Raw genomic sequence first — 19,355 nt, forward strand, 5'->3', positions numbered from 1 at the left:
GTTCTGAGTACTATCAATTTTTAAACCAAGGCAGGCTACTCGCAGATTAGTTGATGTTACAGGAATTAACCTCGTTTAAAGTCAGCGTTTCGTTAATTTTACGGTCATAATAATCACCATGTTAGTAAGTATAACCTTTCATGGGGTTGTACTTTGGCTGAAGTTTTTTTTTTTCATACCAATTGTTAGGCCTTTGTTTTTATACCAAATTTGACTGCGGAATATTCAGTCTACCTGATCAATACTTAGGGGCTCACGGCGGGTTTGACCAGTCGACAGGGGATGCTTACTCTTCCGAGACACCTGATCCCACCTCTGGAAGTTTCAGGTATTCCTGTTTTATGCCCTGTACACAGATTTGTATTGCTTGTTGGTTTTGTAGATCACTTTCCGCTACCTTTACCCTTTTCTTTTTAGAGGAAATGATCGCGAAGTCTAATAATCAGATATATATTTACTCAAAGAAAAATAAGCATAGAAATAAGCCTTGAGAACTAACTAACCTTCCCGCTCGCATTCATGTACAAATAATCTTTTCCCGAAACACTAATAAACGAGTTATGTTTCTGCAAAAAACGTTCAAATTTGATGAATTTCTTAAGCGAGACAGGCTGTTGACAAATAAGTTGATCCGTGGGTATCAATATTCTCGTTTACATTCAATATTTTGCATTTTGCAAAGTCAATGGTCGATTCAATGACTTATTTGCAAATACAATCTGTCGTTAGGTCGAATTTTGACTGCTGTTTTTCAAATTGCTAGGTCATTATTTTCTTACTAAATTGTCTGTGTGCGTTTAGCCCATCATGACAAAGGGCTCACTGCGCAAGTGACTAGTCGAAAGGGAATGCTTACTACTTCTTGGCACGTGATTCCACATCAAACTGTTCGTTATCTTCACATTTCATTTCAGTAATAAAATTTCAACTCACCTATAAAAATGTCTTGTAAACCACGAAACATACATTGGAAAAAAGAGAGATGTTTATTTAGTAACAGTCATTGAAAATCAAAGGTTTCAAAAAATATCACTAAAAATAAAATTTAGAATAAAGTGTACTGCACGCAACTTGCATGGAATGATTTGAAATACAAGACATCAACAGAAAACTTTGTGAAAGTAAGAAAATCTGTAAAACTTGATAATACATATGTTGAGAAACTAATTAAGACATATATCACATAACATTTTTTACAGTTGTGAATAATCTTTAATTTTGATTTACCCTAGTGATAACTTTATCACTTTGATTTACCACAGTGATAGCTTTGTCACTTTGATTTACTATAGTGATAGCTTTGACACTTTGATTTACTATAGTGATAGCTTTGAAGACTTTGATTCACTATAGTGATAACTTTGAAAACTTTGATTTACTATAGTGATAACTTTGTCACTTTGATTTATTATAGTGATAGCTTTAACACTTTGATTTACTATAGAGATAGCTTTGAAGACTTTGATTCACTATAGTGATAACTTTGAAAACTTTGATTTACTATTGTAATAACTAGTGACATTATAGTATACACTTATCCACTGGCTGTGAGTGGGATAGCTCTTTTATCAATCCCGCGACAGGAACAATTCCCCGAGGGCTTGTTCGAGGGAAATAGTTCCTGTCAAGGGTTTGATGAAAGAGCTATCCCACTCACAGCCAGTGGATAAGCGTTTTATTATACTGATGTACATCATAATTTCTAAGGGTTGGATTTACCTGATACTACAGTTCGATAGTAAAAACATGAAGAAATAAAAAAAATTAAAAAAGTTTTGAACAAGTATTTGGAATAAGATAACACTGTTAGAATGAGCTGAAATCCTGATGACGTCACAATGCTACTGAAATCAGGATGACATCATAAGTCTATAGATTGATTACAGGAAATCAAACTTGGCGGCAAAACTTGCATGAAAATTTTCCGAGGGGTGGATAGCAAAAACTATACCCCGGGGTATAGTTTGCTATGTGTGGAAATTTTGAGACTATAAAGATAGTTAGTTTACCTTCTTAACTTTATATAGGAAACATTTTAACAGAAGTATAATAATGACCACTGTGACACTTTAGTGATAACTTCGAAACTTTGATTTACTATTGTTAACTATAGTAAACTATAGTTAACTATAATTTACTATAGTATTTTTTGTTGCTGTTGCAACTTGTTCATTTTGAAAAGGTCAAGGTCACTGGACGTGAGTTGTATTGTTCATGGATTAGTTTTTTTGATTTATCACACTTGTTTATAGAGTAATATATGTTAAAATAAATCTGTCATGACTCTGAATAAAGATCATTAGGACAATGCCAATTTCAGGATTGTTAAATCCTGATGGTCTAGGAAAAATTCTTAAAGACAATACTTTGAATTTGAGCAATATTGCACAAAAAATAACTTTTCATACTAGTCATACCCAGCACATGGATTACAAACGATCAGATTAATGATAAAATAATAATAAAACGAAAGAACTACTAATAATTCTAACAGTGATTATTTTTAAAGATGTTTCCCCTTGATACTTATGAAGAAAACATACATATACAATATATATATATATATACATATACAACTAGCACTACTACTAAACTACCAAACACTAAATATTTACAATTCGAAAAACATATTCCTAGATACTACATCTACCCTGACTGACGGTGAAATCGAATTCAGTCTCCACACGAAACCAACAGATTCCCATCTGTATCTTATGCCAACTAGCTGTCACCCCCCACACAATTTTAAGGGTGTGCCTAAGGGTCTAGCCACCAGAATTCGGCGCATCTGTTCATCCCCTGCCTTATATCAAGAACAAAGCGGTCTCCTTAAGTCCCACTTATGCAAGAGAGGCTACAATGCCCGCACCGTACAAACTGCTATTGATGAGATGGCGGGACATGACAGGCAAAACCTATTACGCTACAAGGAAAAAGACAATAGCGGCAGGGTCCCTCTGGTAACCACATACCATCCCGTCCTTAAGAACCTCAGCGGTATCCTTCAAAAGAATCTGCCAATTCTCCACTCAAATAAACGAATGGCAGAGGTCTTTAAGGAGCCCCCATTGGCTGCATACAGACGCCCGAGGAACCTGAAGGACATGGTAGTAAGAACCAGATTGGACAATCCATTACCTAACGGGGGCTTTAAAACTTGCTCTGACAGAAGATGTCTTCTCTGTAAGTACAGCTCTGACACAGACAGTTTTAACAGCCCCGTTACAGGCCGCAGCTACAAAATACTAGGGAATTTGTCCTGTCAAACAGACAACTGCATTTATCTCATCAGTTGCAAAGTTTGCTCCAGACAGTATGTTGGTGAAACAGGAGATCTTCGCAGGAGGGTCAATAATCACCGTTCTATCATTAGGACCAAAAAACTCAATGAACCCGTTGGGGAACATTTCAACCTTGAAGGACACAAATGGGAGGACATGACAGTAGTGGTTATTGACCATAATCCAAGATGGACAGACGCGCAGAGAAAAGGCAAGGAAAAGTTCTGGATGCACAGGCTGAAGTCATTCCGCCCTAATGGTATTAACAAACTTAATGACTTCACCAGGATGAACGTGAACTAGACCCAATCCCGGATTGTAACAAACAAGTTCATTCTCTCTATATAGTGTAAACTTTACCGTTAATTCGTATTAGTAATCCTGGAACAACCTACCCAAATATTTACAGCTCACATTTTTGTTTATTTCTTTTTTCCGATTTCCAAATTTATAATATATCCAAATTCATATTTCAAAATTGTCCTTCCATATTATCTTTCTTTAATTTCTTTTTATCATGTAGAGTTAGGCTATTTTGAGAGAATAAGACAATGTACGATTTACTGTTGGCCGTAATTAATAAGCGATAATGAATTCGTTCAATTATGTAAATCACACTTCACCAGACTACACCCGATAGACCGGACACAATTCATAGCGCTCCGGATTTCTTTGTTCACAACTGTTTATAAACTCCAAATTAAACATGTAACATTGTAAATATTTAGTGTTTGGTAGTTTAGTAGTAGTGCTAGTTGTTTTTGCTTCTCTATTTCCTTTGTTTTTATGACTTTTTTCTTTGTCCTGAGGAAGGGAAAGTTTGCCCCGAAAATTTGACAATTATTATTGTTCGTGTCGTTGGTCATTTTTAGTGCTTTATATATATATATATATATATATATATATATATATATATATATATATATATATATATATATATATATATATATATATATATATATATCATTAAAATACAGGTGGAGGCAATTAATGTATACAATATCAAACTTTCTCCGCTGTTTTGTGAATTAAATAAAACAAATCAAGTTGACCTTGAAATGACCTTAACATAACTTCTTTGCTGATGACGACGAATTCATGATATACTTATACATGCTTTACTTGATGTTGTGAATTCCGAGGAACCTAACGATATATAAATGGCAAACTTCATCCTTAAGGTAACGTCGAACTGTCTTAGAATGAAACAGGCGCCAAGAAGCTCTGATATATAAATTGTAGGTCTTAAAATAAATAGCGTCATATAAAATGAAGTCTACAGACATCAAATGAAGGTCGCAGACATCATTCGTAATATATTGTTGTATTAGAGAAGTGATATTGATCAATCCAAATAGAAATAAATGAATGCACTACAATATTTCTATCCATAACCATCTGTTTCAGAAGTTTGATAAATCCTCTTTTACCATACTGAAAGGTATTTGGCACATCAAAGTGCGTAGACTTTAATAAGATAAAGGTTTAAAAGCAGTAAAAATCAATGTATCAGTCTTTATTTTAATCCATGAAATAAGATATACAAGTGTGCTTTTTTAACTCATTTACATTGACCAAAGATTAAAGATTCTTCCAAAAATGATGAATTAAATGTATATGATATTTGCATGATGTTATGCAACAAATAGTATTTGAACCTTGAACAGACAGGAACTCAAATCAAAGATGCATAAAATCTACAAGATTTGGTAATTCCATTTTATTGAGTCGGGCATCTCTTATATATCTCAAGAGATTCTTCTGGTTATTTTTTTTTATTAGTTTGATGCCCTTTATTGCACAGTATTTTTTGTATCTGTCAGTCTCTGCCTATTAATTTGAGCGTGCATTCAAGAAATGTCTGTTCTTAACATTTGGAAAAAAGTGCGTTTTATGATATATATTATACGATCGCTCACATGAATGCAAATCAAATCTTTTCAAAATAGCTTTCATAGTTCGCAATTCATATAGAAAATATCTTCTCAAAGACGATTAATGCCTCAAGTTTAAAAATTTGTAATCAATAGAAATCGTATCATGATTCGTAGCATTATTTTAATATGAAGGTAACGAACATTAACTTAAAAGTCCATTGGAACAATACAAATTTGGAGCAGGGCAAACGCGGTCCTAACCTCAGAGGTGGAATCAGGTGCCATGAAAGAGTAAGCATCCCCTGTCAACCAGTCACACCCGCCGTGTGCTCCTTGTCATGATCGGGGAAACAGGAAAACGGGAAAAACTACAGAGAATTCAGGGTGAAAATAATGGCTTAACAATTTGTATGAAAAGCTTCAGTCAAGATTCGACTTAGCGATAAATTGCATTTGCTAACAAGGTCATTGTATATATGAATATGCCTTAGAATTTGCGAAATGTTGACTTTAACTCATTTGTCAATAGCTTGCCTCGTCTTAGAAATTGTTCGTACGTAGAACATGCTCTTGCGTATCGAGTCAACTGGGAGACATAAACGCCATATGCAGGTGGTAATGATTGATTGCTTCTTAAATAAGGGAAATTGACGTGTCATTAATGTCTTTCTCTAGTAAAATATCCAATTCATATTACACATTATTTATTTATTGTTACAGCCAATCAAAATCTGCTATTGCAGATGATGAAAGACTAGTCTATTGCCTTGTGATTTAAACTTTTGAAAATGTAAAGAAATCTTTCTCTGTAAAAAGTCGTTCATGAAACAAGAAACTCATTTTTCTCACTAAAAATATGAGCATGTCAACCAATATGAAATGAATTTATTTCATTAAAGAAATGATCAATGTTTTCTTGGAAAATAACATAAAGATAAGATAATTATTACTTAAAGTCTGTTTTCATAACAAAAATACTAGCTCTGAAAAGCTATTTTCCGATTAAAACTTATTTGCCATCGATTGTACCTTTACATGAATAGTTGGATGAGAGAAATTTCAAATTATGTATTACTGAATTGAAAAAAGGAAGATAACGAACAAAGGTCGATCTCAGAAAATACCTACAAACAATACCAATCTGTGAACAGGTCCTACATGTAGAACACTGATTGACCCCTAGAAATTCCAGATGTGGTGTCAGGTGCCTAGGATGAGTAAGCATCCCCTGCCGACCGGTCACCCCCGCCGTGAGCCCTATGTATTGACCAGATAGACGAATAATCCGTAGTCAAAATTAGTATAAAGATAAAGGGCTAACAATTGGTATGAAATAAGTCAGTCAAAATACGTTTTTCTGTTATAGAGATGACAAAAATCAACTTATAAAACAGTCATGTCTGATGTTTCTCTCTCAGGTAGACATATACAGAGAGGTATACGGAGACTGTACAAGTGGCAGGTATTAACAAGCAATATCATACTTTGCAATAAAATATTTTATATCAATGAATGGTAGCAGAGCAACAGTCTGCTTTAGGAAATGGAGAACCAACATTATTTATCCCACTCCACGCACTGTCACATACATGTATGCTTATCTACTGGTCCTGACTAAGAATGAACATGGAGTATCAATACAGATCCGTGGGATCTATCAACAGATCACAAGGGATCTCCAGACTGCTTTATACTTGTACCAAAATTGTCTGACACCTTCTCTTTACAGTACACTGTATATCAATATTAAGTACTGTGCTAAATGTAAATAATAATTTTAAAAACGCAAAATTTTCCATTTTAAACGTGTTGGTTTTTTGTTTCATGAATTATATTAATTATATTATTAGAATCTTCCATCTTTACAAATATGCATTTAAAAACTAAAGACGCATGCAGTTACAATCTTGAAATGGGGATTGGGAAAGCCTAATAATGCACCTCCCAGTTTGAGGACAAAATTTTTGAAAAGAGCATTTACGGGATTTTATATATTCAAAATAACTACTTCGACCAAAAAATGTGTGTGGAAGGGGGGTCTAAGTGCAGAATTGTCTCTTCCAGTTTAGTGGCAAAGTTCATTAACATTTTAATTAAACAGTCATTTAATACAAATATAATATATTTTCGGGATGATTTAGTATTCTAACAAAAAAAAAAGTTGAGGACACAAAGATACACCCCCGTTTCCTACTGTGACTGGGTGTGCATGAAAACAAAAATGGGAAAGAATTTTGACGTTGATCATAAGAAAAATCAACTTTGATGACAGAAATATGCCACCATATCTCAGTGTTTTTGTATTTATTTAATCTGGTAGTTTAAATCGAATGTACTTACAATGGGGTTTAAACAAACCAGGGCGACCATTTTTAAGTATGTATACTTTAAGTAACCTCTACTTTCATTTCAAAAGGAGAATTTCTATAGATAACCTAAGCATATATTCCTCGGTGAGTATGTACATGAACATTCATATAAAATGATTTTTCATTCTTAAGAGAAATCTAGAATGAAACATTAAATTTTCAATTAATGATTTAAAGTATTTAAATGTAAAGGTTGTTTAATTAAGGTACGTTTGTAGACATATCGATCACAGTGAAGTATATGAAATGACATGGCGCTGAACAGAGAATACCAGTTGATAAATGACCATATCAACAATGGAGAGTTCCAACAGGTAAGTAACTATATTTAAAGAAGACCGGAAACTGTCCAGTCTGTCTCAGAAAGACAAGGTTAGGAGCAAGGCCTAATTAGTGTCCTCTCTTACAAAAGAACAGTTTGAGGCCTTTCTACCGCTTAAGGAAGCACTAAACACTCCACACAAAAGAGTTCTGATTGTAGGATATTTTTATGCAGTCAGAGTCAACTGCCCTTAGATGTAAGAAAGAATAAACAGGAATCTATAGTTAATGACACAATTTGTAAAAGATTAAGGTATTCATAACATTATATTAAATCAAGATAAAGTAATTGAATACATTATTTAAAGAACAATTTTTTTTGGGGGGGGGGGAGGGGGGGGGGGATATGGCAGGTACACTATGTTGAAATAAACAAAAAAAAAAAAAACTCCATATGTACACCTTTATATGATAAAATTTTCTCAATGTCCAAAAACGTTTTTATTAGTGTTTAGATCTTTCTTAAGACTTTATTAGTGTTTAGATCTTTCTTAAGACTTTATTAGTGTTTAGATCTTTCTTAAGACTTTATTAGTGTTTAGATCTTTCTTAAGACTTTATTAGTGTTTAGATCTTCCTTAAGACTTTATTAGTGTTTAGATCTTTCTTAAGACTTTATTAGTGTTTAGATCTTTCTTAAGACTTTATTAGTGTTTAGATCTTTCTTAAGACTTTATTAGTGTTTAGATCTTCCTTAAGACTTTATTAGTGTTTAGATCTTCCTTAAGACTTTATTAGTGTTTAGATCTTTCTTAAGACTTTATTAGTGTTTAGATCTTTCTTAAGACTTTATTAGTGTTTAGATCTTCCTTAAGACTTTATTAGTGTTTAGATCTTTCTTAAGACTTTATTAGTGTTTAGATCTTTCTTAAGACTTTATTAGTGTTTAGATCTTTCTTAAGACTTTATTAGTGTTTAGATCTTTCTCAAGACTTTATTAGTGTTTAGATCTTTCTTAAGACTTTATTAGTGTTTAGATCTTTCTTAAGACAAAGTTTCTTAGTCCTGAGATTCAACTGAAAAAAATTAAACGGTAGAAAACTGGTTTAGGAAAGACTGTGTCAGGTATCATACTTGTATGCATCTTCCACTTGTGGCTTGGGACCCCTGACAAACTCCATTCGTTTTTTTTTCTCTCATTGAGAATCACAAATAAATGTGGGTCTTTCATAAGTTGACATAAATCGTAAACAGAAAATAAGCAGTTGACACTTTAATGCACGTGTTACAGGTTGGCTTACTGTGATTGGCCGAGAGATAAGAAAAACAATCAGGGTTTGCAATTTTCCTGAAAGACTTCGCTTCAGTCAGTCCGTCAAAAATTAAATGAAGTTTGTCAGGGGTCCTAGAGCCAAAAGAGGATTCAGAAACCCTGACGATGTGAGGATGGTTATGACATTTGTTTAAGGAATGGACAGTCACAATAAAGTTAGGAATAAACAACATTTTGTTGATTTGCTATGGTGTTACAAGATTCAACAACACAAAAGTCTTTGTATAAAAAATGGACGATTACAAATGGATTTTTGGGGAATACATGCATTTATAAAAGTCAAACTAAATTCAAACTTCGCTTTGGAGATATAAAATGTCAACATCCGATGGAGAGAGTTTACAAAATCTAATCATAAATTATCCAGAGATGTACAAAATACCGATGGAATTTTTTGAGTTATATTTGGACATGAAAAAGAAAGTAGTATCTATAGTAAAAGTCAACATTATCTGAACTCCGACCTGAAAATATTTTTCGAATGAAATAATAATAATAAAGTTTAAATCAATCTAGAAATGTTTCAATTCTCAATAAATTTTTGAGGATATATTAAATATTAACTGCAGCAGAGTGATATTAACGGTTTTTAGCTGTCTTAAATCATAAGCCGAACTTCAAAGCATCAAAGTATTTACTATACTGCTAGTTAACTATAGTAAAGTATAGTTACCTTTAGTAAATTTTTGTTAGAGATTCTATTCTGCTCATTCTGATTTTAAAAAGAGAATTATACAGACCGTTCAAAGGAAATGGACAGTTTTTCAAAGAGAAGATGGTCATTAACCTAATGAGTTTTTTTCTTGAAGGGGGAGAGGGGGGACAATGATTTATAGAATGGACAATAAAACAAAGGGTTTACATCAAAATCATTAAGTACATGTAGTTATCGTCAGCCTCGTTATGAGCTGTGATTTTGTTGTTTTCTTTTTAGTGCTTTACTGTATTTGTGAATGTTTTTATGGATCGAAGATATGGCCAAAACTGGAGGGAAAGAGGAGTCCAGGTAAAATTTTTCACATACATCTTTCTACAAATGCCATTTCTCACAGACATTAATTTATAATACAGTATTTGATGATTTTTATAACTTATATTTTGTTTGTTCAGATTAAAGGTGAATGCTGTCAGATTTTTCTTTGGTTCTTTATAATCGGAATTACATGTATTTATTGCATCAAAGTATTTTTGGTACCCCTTTCTAGCCTGTTTTTATTGGCAGCTAATTAAAGACAAGGAAATAAGGAAAAGTCCCTGGCCATTCTTAGCTTTACAAGTATCTCAAATTCATCGGAACAAACCAAAGTTTAACAAATTATTCTTAAAACTAAAGTCTTTAATTTTTTTTTTTACCATTGTGTATTAAAATTAGTTCATTTGTTAGTATGAAATATATGGAGATAACGAACAGTATTCAAGCTCAAAAGTCCATTAAATAATACAAAATAGGAACAGAGCAAACACAGACCTCTAAACATCAGAGGTGGGATCAGGTGCCATGGAGGAGTGAGCATCCCCTGCCGACTGGTCACACCCGCCGTGTGCTCCTTGTCATGATCGAGAAATAACGGAAAAACCCGTCGACAATTCAGTGTGTAAATAATGGCCTAACAATTAGTATGAATCAAAGTACTGAAAGTACCACTACGAGTTGATTTTATTGATTATATAATGTTTAAATGAGTTGAGGTCTCTAGTCCATATATGGATTATGTGATATTATGTGCATTGATGAAAACTATCACTTTAAAATCTTTTCTCTTTGTTTTCTTTGATTAATTGACTGATTGTATGTTGTTTTATGTCCCATTCGAGAATTTTACACTCATATAAAGACGTCACCATATACCGGTGAAGGGCTTCAAATTTTGACCTTTACTCGGCACTCAGGGCCATTGAGCAGTGAGGGATCTTTATCGTGCCAACGCCCACCGTGACACAGGGCCGAGGTTTTTAAGGTCTCATCCGACTTCCGACTGATCGCAACTTTCAGTTCAAAGTGCCGAGCGCATGACGAAGGAACAGTTGCTACGCATTTTTTATCGACTTAGGTCAGTCGCGGCCGAGATTCAAACTCACGACCTCCCGATCACGAAGCGTTGTTTTCTTTGAGAAATAAAATTATATCATTTTATTTACACCTTTTCCATCATGTATTTTTAACATGTATATTTTTTTTATAAATCTACTGGAATGTAAAATAATTTATCACAAATCGAACCTTTAAACATAGAAAACAAATAATACTGAGTTAGTTTTTGGCTTGCATTTAAAGTAATTTGTATTTTTACAAAATATTAAAGGATACCACCATCGAAATGATCACAGAGCACAGACTATTATCATTAAAACTACCGAGAACAGTTTTTGGTCACTCGATATCATTTGACAGAAATATCATATATCAAGTGACTAGAAATTTCAAATAGGGAAAATGGCACAACTGTTGTAAAATCATATTACTGAATTAAAACAACTAAGTAGCCCCCCCCCCCCCCCCCAAAAAAAAAAACAACAACAACAACAACAAAAAGTTTTAAACACACATATCTCAAACTAATAGGCCAAACCTACAATAGTATTACAAGTAGGGAATTATTATTTACAAATAGCACAAACTGAATTATTTCATCAACATGCTCATTGAATAATTTTACTGCTTTCTTAAAATGACAAACAATTTGACATTTTCAATGCATATCAACATGTTCCAATTCTCGTGATTAAGCCAGTCTTAAAATTCATATCTTTTACTTTCATTTATATGTATATTACATAATTCAATTTTCTTGATTTAGTTACTATTGAAATTCTACGCCTTGTATTTCAAAATTTACGTGCACATTTGATATTTCAATTCTCTTGATTTAGCCACTCTTGAAATTCAGCCCCCTGTCTTTTATGATCATTGATATGCACAATAAATATTTTAATTCTCTTGATTACGCTATACTCTTGAAATTGAACTTCTTGACAACTAATTGAAATGGTCATTTTATATGTCATTTCGTTTGGTTTAGTCACTCTTGAAATATAACAACTTGACTTTTATTGATATGCATATTTTATATATCATTTCTCTCGGTTTAGCCTTTCTTGAAATTCAACTACTTGACTTTCATTGATACAAGTATGCACGTTAAAAAATTTCAATTCTTTCAGCTTTTCGACTGAAGACTTTAAATTTATCACAATGGCATGATATTGACTATTTACATGATCTATCTACTCTGACTTAAATTAATCTGATTTCTTGATCTCTACACATTTATAAATATGCATTCCACATTTCATTTATCATTAACACCCACTTATTTTTTTTTGTTTTTTTTTTTGTTTTTATTTATTGCCTTCAGTACTATTAATTCACTTTATATCATGGCCAGCATCTGATAGCAAAACACAGCTGGACATATTAAAGGAAACCACTTTCCAGTGTTGTGCCGACAATTAATGAGATAAGAATCACAGGCGTATTAAGTGACCATTGCTGTATTTAAAGCTTGCTGTGAAACAGATCTAGATTGTAGAAGACAGCGTTTTTAACAGGGAAAAAGAAATTGGAGCACAAAGTTGTCCGCTGCTGAAAAAATCTAACCCTTGAAGCAATTGAAATCTTTTATTGCTTGCACAAGAAATAAGAACTTTGATTTAAAAATTGTTTTACTGGTACAGCTCATTTCTTCCGTTTGAGATTAGTAGCTGATTTACTTCGACCTTCTTTACTGCAAACTTCTCGCTTTGTTTACAAACATAGGCAGTGTTCTCTGTGTTGAACGATTCATCACTAGCGCGGGAAAACTGCTCTGTTCACTAGCATAACAGCGCAAGAATTAGTTTATATATATATACCACTAGCACGTCAATCTTTTAAAAATAACCTGGTTTGTACAATGTTCAATTTTGTAAATTTTCTTTAAAAAATTGTTTTCAAAATACTTCTTATTATTGAAAACATTTATTGACATATAAATCAAAATTTTGTTTGCACGATATGTCACTTTTGTTGACCGCATGTCCCTAACACTATTTTCTTTTGCGGATGGACACAAATTCCAATAAGATTGATTATAAATATTTAATATTTATGTTTATAACCACTTCAAAGCATATCAGGAAACATATTCTTGTTCTGTAGATTATGAAAACTGTAAATAAACCAATATTATACAAGAACCCGTACGTAAAATACTCAAATGAAAATGTGATTAGTTTCGATACATTGGGGAATCCCTTACAAGTCACATAACATGAGTTGATACCATTACTTCGTAAAAACGTCAGTCAGCATTTGACTCAATGATAAATTGTATTTGCTGACAAGGTCATTGTATCGACCATAGAACTTACGAAATGATGACTTTAAACGAGACAGCTGAAATTCTTGTTTCATCAACTTATTTGTCAATAATTTAATTCGTTTTAGAAATTGTACATACGTAGAGCATGCTCTTGCGTATCGAATCAACTGAGAGATATATACCCCGTATGCAGGTGATGAAGGTATATTGCTGCATAAGTAAGGGAAGTTGGCGATTGAAAAATTAAAGTCATCACGTCTATCATAAAGCTTGGTTGTTAGATTACCATTAACGTCTTTTTCTAGTAAAATATCCGAACATGAAACAGATGTGTCAGACTCTGTGGTATCTATTTATTTCAAGTTCACCAGGATATATCGTATCGACATAAGAATGGAAATAGCCATTGTAAATTGACAATACGGCGTCGATATATCTAAATGTCGAGTTGAAGGCTATATATTAAACATGGTAACATTATTTACTAGAAACAAAACTCGGCGTACACTTGCAATAAGGCATTTGGATTATAGAGTTTTTCAACATTGTGTTTTCCTACAGGTGGAATCTTTTCCCTAAAATAAAAAATCCTGTAGCCATGTGAATGATCAATTATTATTTCTTTAATATCTTCGACATATAAAAAATAATTATATGAAATCGTGTATTGTCAACAACTCTAACATGGCACCCTTTTTTCCAGATGCAGTTGACTGACGTAGTCTTTGTTGTAACATGGCACCCTCTGTTTCCAGATGCGATTGACTGATGTAGTCTGTGTTGTAACATGGCACACTTTTTTCCAGATGTGGTTGACTCATGTGGTCTGAGTTGTAACATTGTACCCTCTTTTTCCAGATGCCGTTGACCGACGTAGTCTTTGTTGTAACATGACATCCTCTGTTTCAATATGCGGTTGACCGATGTGGTCTGTGTTGTAACATTGTACCCTCTTTTTTCCAGATGTGGTTGACTGTTGTTTGTGTTATAACATTTACCCTTTTTTCTAGATGGGGTTGACTGATGTGGTCTGTGTTGTAACATTTACCCTTTTTTCCAGATGTGGTTGACTGATGTTGTCTGTGTTATAACATTTACCCTTTTTTTCTAGATGGGGTTGACTGATGTGGTCTGTGTTGTAACATTGTACCCTCTTTTTTCCAGATGCGGTTGACTGATGTGGTCTGTGTTGCTATAACTATTCTTGTCGTTGTCATCATATTTCTCGCTGTGATTCTGTTCTATCTCACAATGGAAGTTGTCTCCTATTCCCTGGGAAAAGATGGCATTTTTAAAGAAATAACATTCTTATTTCGAAGATAACGGCTTTCTTAAAGACCATTATACAAATCTTAATCTATGTGGCTAACACAGAGAAAAGAAAGACATCTCATAACCACCCGAGGATACCGAATTTTTAAAAAACCGTTATACAAATCTTAATCTATGTGGCTAACACAGAGAAAAGAAAGACAACTCATTACTGCCAAGTATTTTGAATGTGAACACCAGTACATAACAAATGTTTTAAATCATACGGAATATTCTAACTCTGGTTTTTAAATGACGTATATTGTGAGGTTAGGAGCCACATAACAAAGCCAGAGTATCATGGAGGGTAATCGTGTTCAAAAATTCAGACGTGTAAATTCACAATTTGTTAGCTGAAAATTGTATCTCTACAATTGTAATTTTGTTGATCTCAAACTCTTTTCTCGAACATTGTGTGTGTAATTCTTGATGTTTCCTTTTTGTACTTCACATGTCGTATCTTAAACTTTGAACTGTCATATTTTGAGTAAGTTATTGTAAAAATTCCAATGAGTATCAGCTCATATTGTACATTGAAATAGTATATGAGTATAAAACTATTATACTGTCCAATATAGTTTATAATCAAAAAACGGTATAGCATATTTTACTACCATGAGTATGTTTACAAAAGTAAAACATACTTCATCTGAAAAATATTTCACCGCTTAGTAAAATTGTGATACAAAGATAAAAACACTTAACTATAGTTAATGATTGTGAATTTTAGTTTATAAATAAGAACATGAAATGTATGGAGATAACGAACAGTATTCAAACTCAAAAGTTCAGTAAGCAATACAAAATTTTGGAGCAGAGCAAACAAGGACCTCTAAAACATCAGAGGTGGGATCAGGTGCCATGGAGGAGTGAGCATCCCCTGCTGACCGGCCATTCCCGCCGTGTGCTCCTTGTCATGATCGAGAAATAACAGAAAAATCCGTCGACAATTCAGTATGTAAATAATGGCCTAACAATTAGTATGAAAAATGTCAGTCAGCATTTGACTCAATGATAAATTGTATTTGCTGACAAGGTCAATGTATCGACCATAGAACTTACGAAATGAAGACTTACAACGAGACAGCTGATATTCTTGTTTCATCAACTTGTTTGTCAATAACTTACCTCGTTTTATAAATCGTTCATACGTAGAGCATGCTATTGCGTATCGAATCAACTGAGAGATATAAACCCCGTGTGCAGGTAATGAAGGTATACTGCTGCATAAGTAAGGGAAGTTGGCGATTGAAAAATTAAAGTCATCACGTCTATCATAAAGCTTGGTTGTTAGATTACCATTAACGTCTTTTTCTAGTAAAATATCCGAATATGAAACAGATGTGTCAGACTCTGTGGTATCTATTTATTTCAATCTCACTTGGATATATCGTATCGACGTAAGAATGGAAATAACCATTGTTAATTGACAATACGGCGTCGATATATCTAAATGTCGAGTTAAAGGCCACAGCAAGTTTTTTTTTCACGTATAAGAATTTGAACAAATTCTGACAGGATGCGTACCAACTTTCATTATAAAGTGATAAAAGTAATAAAGTTCCTTTCGGTTTTAAATATTTATAACTTCCCCGTTAACAGAAGTGAATTTGAGATACCGTAACTAAACTGGATTTAAAAAAATACAAAAATCCCTACAAACAAAAAAGTATAATAAATGGTTGAGTACATGTTTTACCATTGCACAAGACCTTATCTTTACTTCCCACAAAGACAGAGAAACTTCAGACGCATTCGTCTACAACGTATTCAAAAAGGTGTAAACCAAATGTGGATCCACAAAACCACATTGTTTTAAATCAATTTAGCGTCAAAATGAATGACTTTTCAACACTTTATTTCCATACAACCATATGTATTCCTGATGAAAATAAAATGATAAGAATTTTTAACATCATAGGCAACAACTGCTTCTTCAGTAAAAATGGAACTCTGGACTATTTATACTTTGTGATTTCGTCATCTATAAATTATATTGTTAGAGATCATTCTGATTCTACACACTCTGGTCAAATTGTCGTTAAAAATAATGCTGAAGTTTGGTTTTTTTTTTGTTGATAATATCTATGTAGTCTTTAAAGAGCAGGTCTACCAATATTCTATTTGAATTTTGAGTGGGTACAAATTTTGTTTCCTTATAAGCCGACCTGTTTTATGAAGTAAATTTATTCACAAACTTTCAAATGGGTAGAAGACGACTTATGGATAATTTACATATACTGACGAAATTTTATCATTACATATTTTCATTCACATGTTGCCGCTTTATATCCTTCTTAACTCGATATAAAATACATCACGGAGTTTGTCACATCTGTTTCATATTTGGATATCTTACTGAATATAATGGCAAACTATCAACTAAAATGCATGACAAAAAGGATTGATTAAGCTTTTCTTTATTTATGTAACAATATCATAATATCACCCGCATATGGTATTTATATCTAGATCTCCCAACTGACTCAGAAATAGCATGTAAATAATATACGGTACCAATTTTGATGCACCAGATGTGCATTTGGACAAATTATGTCTCTTCAGTGATGCTTAAGCCAAAACGTTGGAAATCCAAAATATTTGATTAAAGATACTTTGAAGAGATAAATAAAGATGGTGCCAAATACTGTAGCCAAATACGTCGAAGGATCTAAGCCTTGCAAGAGGAAGATAATCCTTAATTTTGAAATAATAATTTTTTTTTAATTTTACCACAGCAATTAAATATATATCCGTATTTTCAAACTAATACCGAAGTACTTAGCTACTGGGCTGTAAAGACCCCCGGTGACTAACAGTCCACCAGCAGAGGCCTCGACCCATGGGTCATAATGTAAATAATATACGGTACCAATTAGAATTCAATAGCATGTTCTGATTACGATAATGCAGACTACTGACAAATGTTAATGTTACAGGGTTTTCAACAGACTCCTTCAAAGTCAGGATGTTACAAATTCCGTGGTCCTCATAATGAGTTTGTTTCTAAATGTAACTATCTAATCATGTTTATAAAAATTGTCAAACGATTGGTTTTTGATTTCAAACTTATTTTCACTACACCTTTCTCTGTTTACCTAATCAATAAAAGGGTCACGGCTAGTGTGTCAGATCAAACGAGGATCCTTTTTAGCATGTTCACAATCATATATGTGTCTAATTTAACATGGGCTCATAGAAGTATTGTGTAAATATGATTACATATATGATGTGTATGATGAAGTAATAGAGTAATATAATGTCCACAACCTGTGCATTTAATTGATTTTCTAACGAATAAATTTATACAACGAACTAAACATTCGCTTAGCAAGCGCATATATACTTTATTATAACAGTGTGTATATCGAACAAATGAAATACGCCTGATTTTTTTTTTCATTTTACAGGAAAAAAATTTCCATACCTATAAAGTAAGTATAATGTTAAGAAAAAATTGTTGCTATTGTAAGGGAGCAAGCAATATCGTTTGATTCCGGATCTGAGCTAGTGTCTGTTTGTTTATTGTTTAACGTCCCTCTCGAGAATTTTTTCACTCTCGAGTGAAGACGCCACCACTTGGAGAGATTCAAATTTTGACCTATACTCGGCACTCAGGGCCATTGAGCAGTGAGGGATCTTTTTCGTACCAGCATCTACTAAGACACGGGACCTCGGTTTATATGGTCTCATCCGAAGGACCGGTCTCCACGTCCCACAGTGGGACTGGAACCTGCGAGATAAGGATCATCTCCTTACTCCGCGACTCTAGAGCGAACGCTCTAACCACTGCGCCACGTGGGCGACTCCGAGCTGGTGAAAACATTGAATGTATTATATTTTATGACTGTTTTAATATTTATTCGAAATCTCCCTTGACAGTAGCTATGGGATATTTTGAGATATTTACAGTTGTGAACCTGTCTCGTGTATATGTGTATATTAATAATCAAAAAATATACGTTTTGATTATTAATAATCAAAACATAATCGTTACAGAATTTTCATATGTTGATTTAATATACATACATGTACCTACATGTACCTATTATTTTAGAAATTTCAAAGTGTTTTTATCGTATTACACAACTGAATTCTTGTTGAAAAATATACCAAATAGTACATGCATGAAAACGAAAATTCATGAATAGTACACTAATATAAATCTTGGGTGTTTTTGTTTTGTTTTTTTGTTTGTTTGTTTGTTTGTTTGTTGTTTTTTTTTGTAGCCATGCATTTTAGTATTGTGTGTACATTCGTGGTATCTATTGCAATGCTGGGACTCCAGATAGAAGGCAAGTGAAACATTTTACACGTCATTCATGCCTACTTTGTATGCAATACTGATGTTAAATTAGTATCTTATCATGTTCAATCTAGCTTTTAAAACTACTTCTCTTAGGTTTTTGTTCCTGCTAAAGTATGCCAGTTAGAAATCCTTGTACTTAGTTTTTATATGATCATGATTCTGAATTTCTTGCTTATTTTGAAACATAGATACACTTGTTTGGTTTTGTAATAAAGCTGTTAACATGGCTTTGTCCATATATTCACAGTATGAGCCTATCACTGAGGATGTATACATGTATGATTTAATTTACTTTGAACCAGAAGGTTTCTTA

Source organism: Saccostrea echinata, unplaced genomic scaffold (genome assembly GCF_033153115.1).
Source record: "Saccostrea echinata isolate AGI-Se365-2 ecotype Australia unplaced genomic scaffold, CSIRO_AGI_Sech_v1 ptg000057l, whole genome shotgun sequence".
Classification (NCBI taxonomy): domain Eukaryota; kingdom Metazoa; phylum Mollusca; class Bivalvia; order Ostreida; family Ostreidae; genus Saccostrea; species Saccostrea echinata.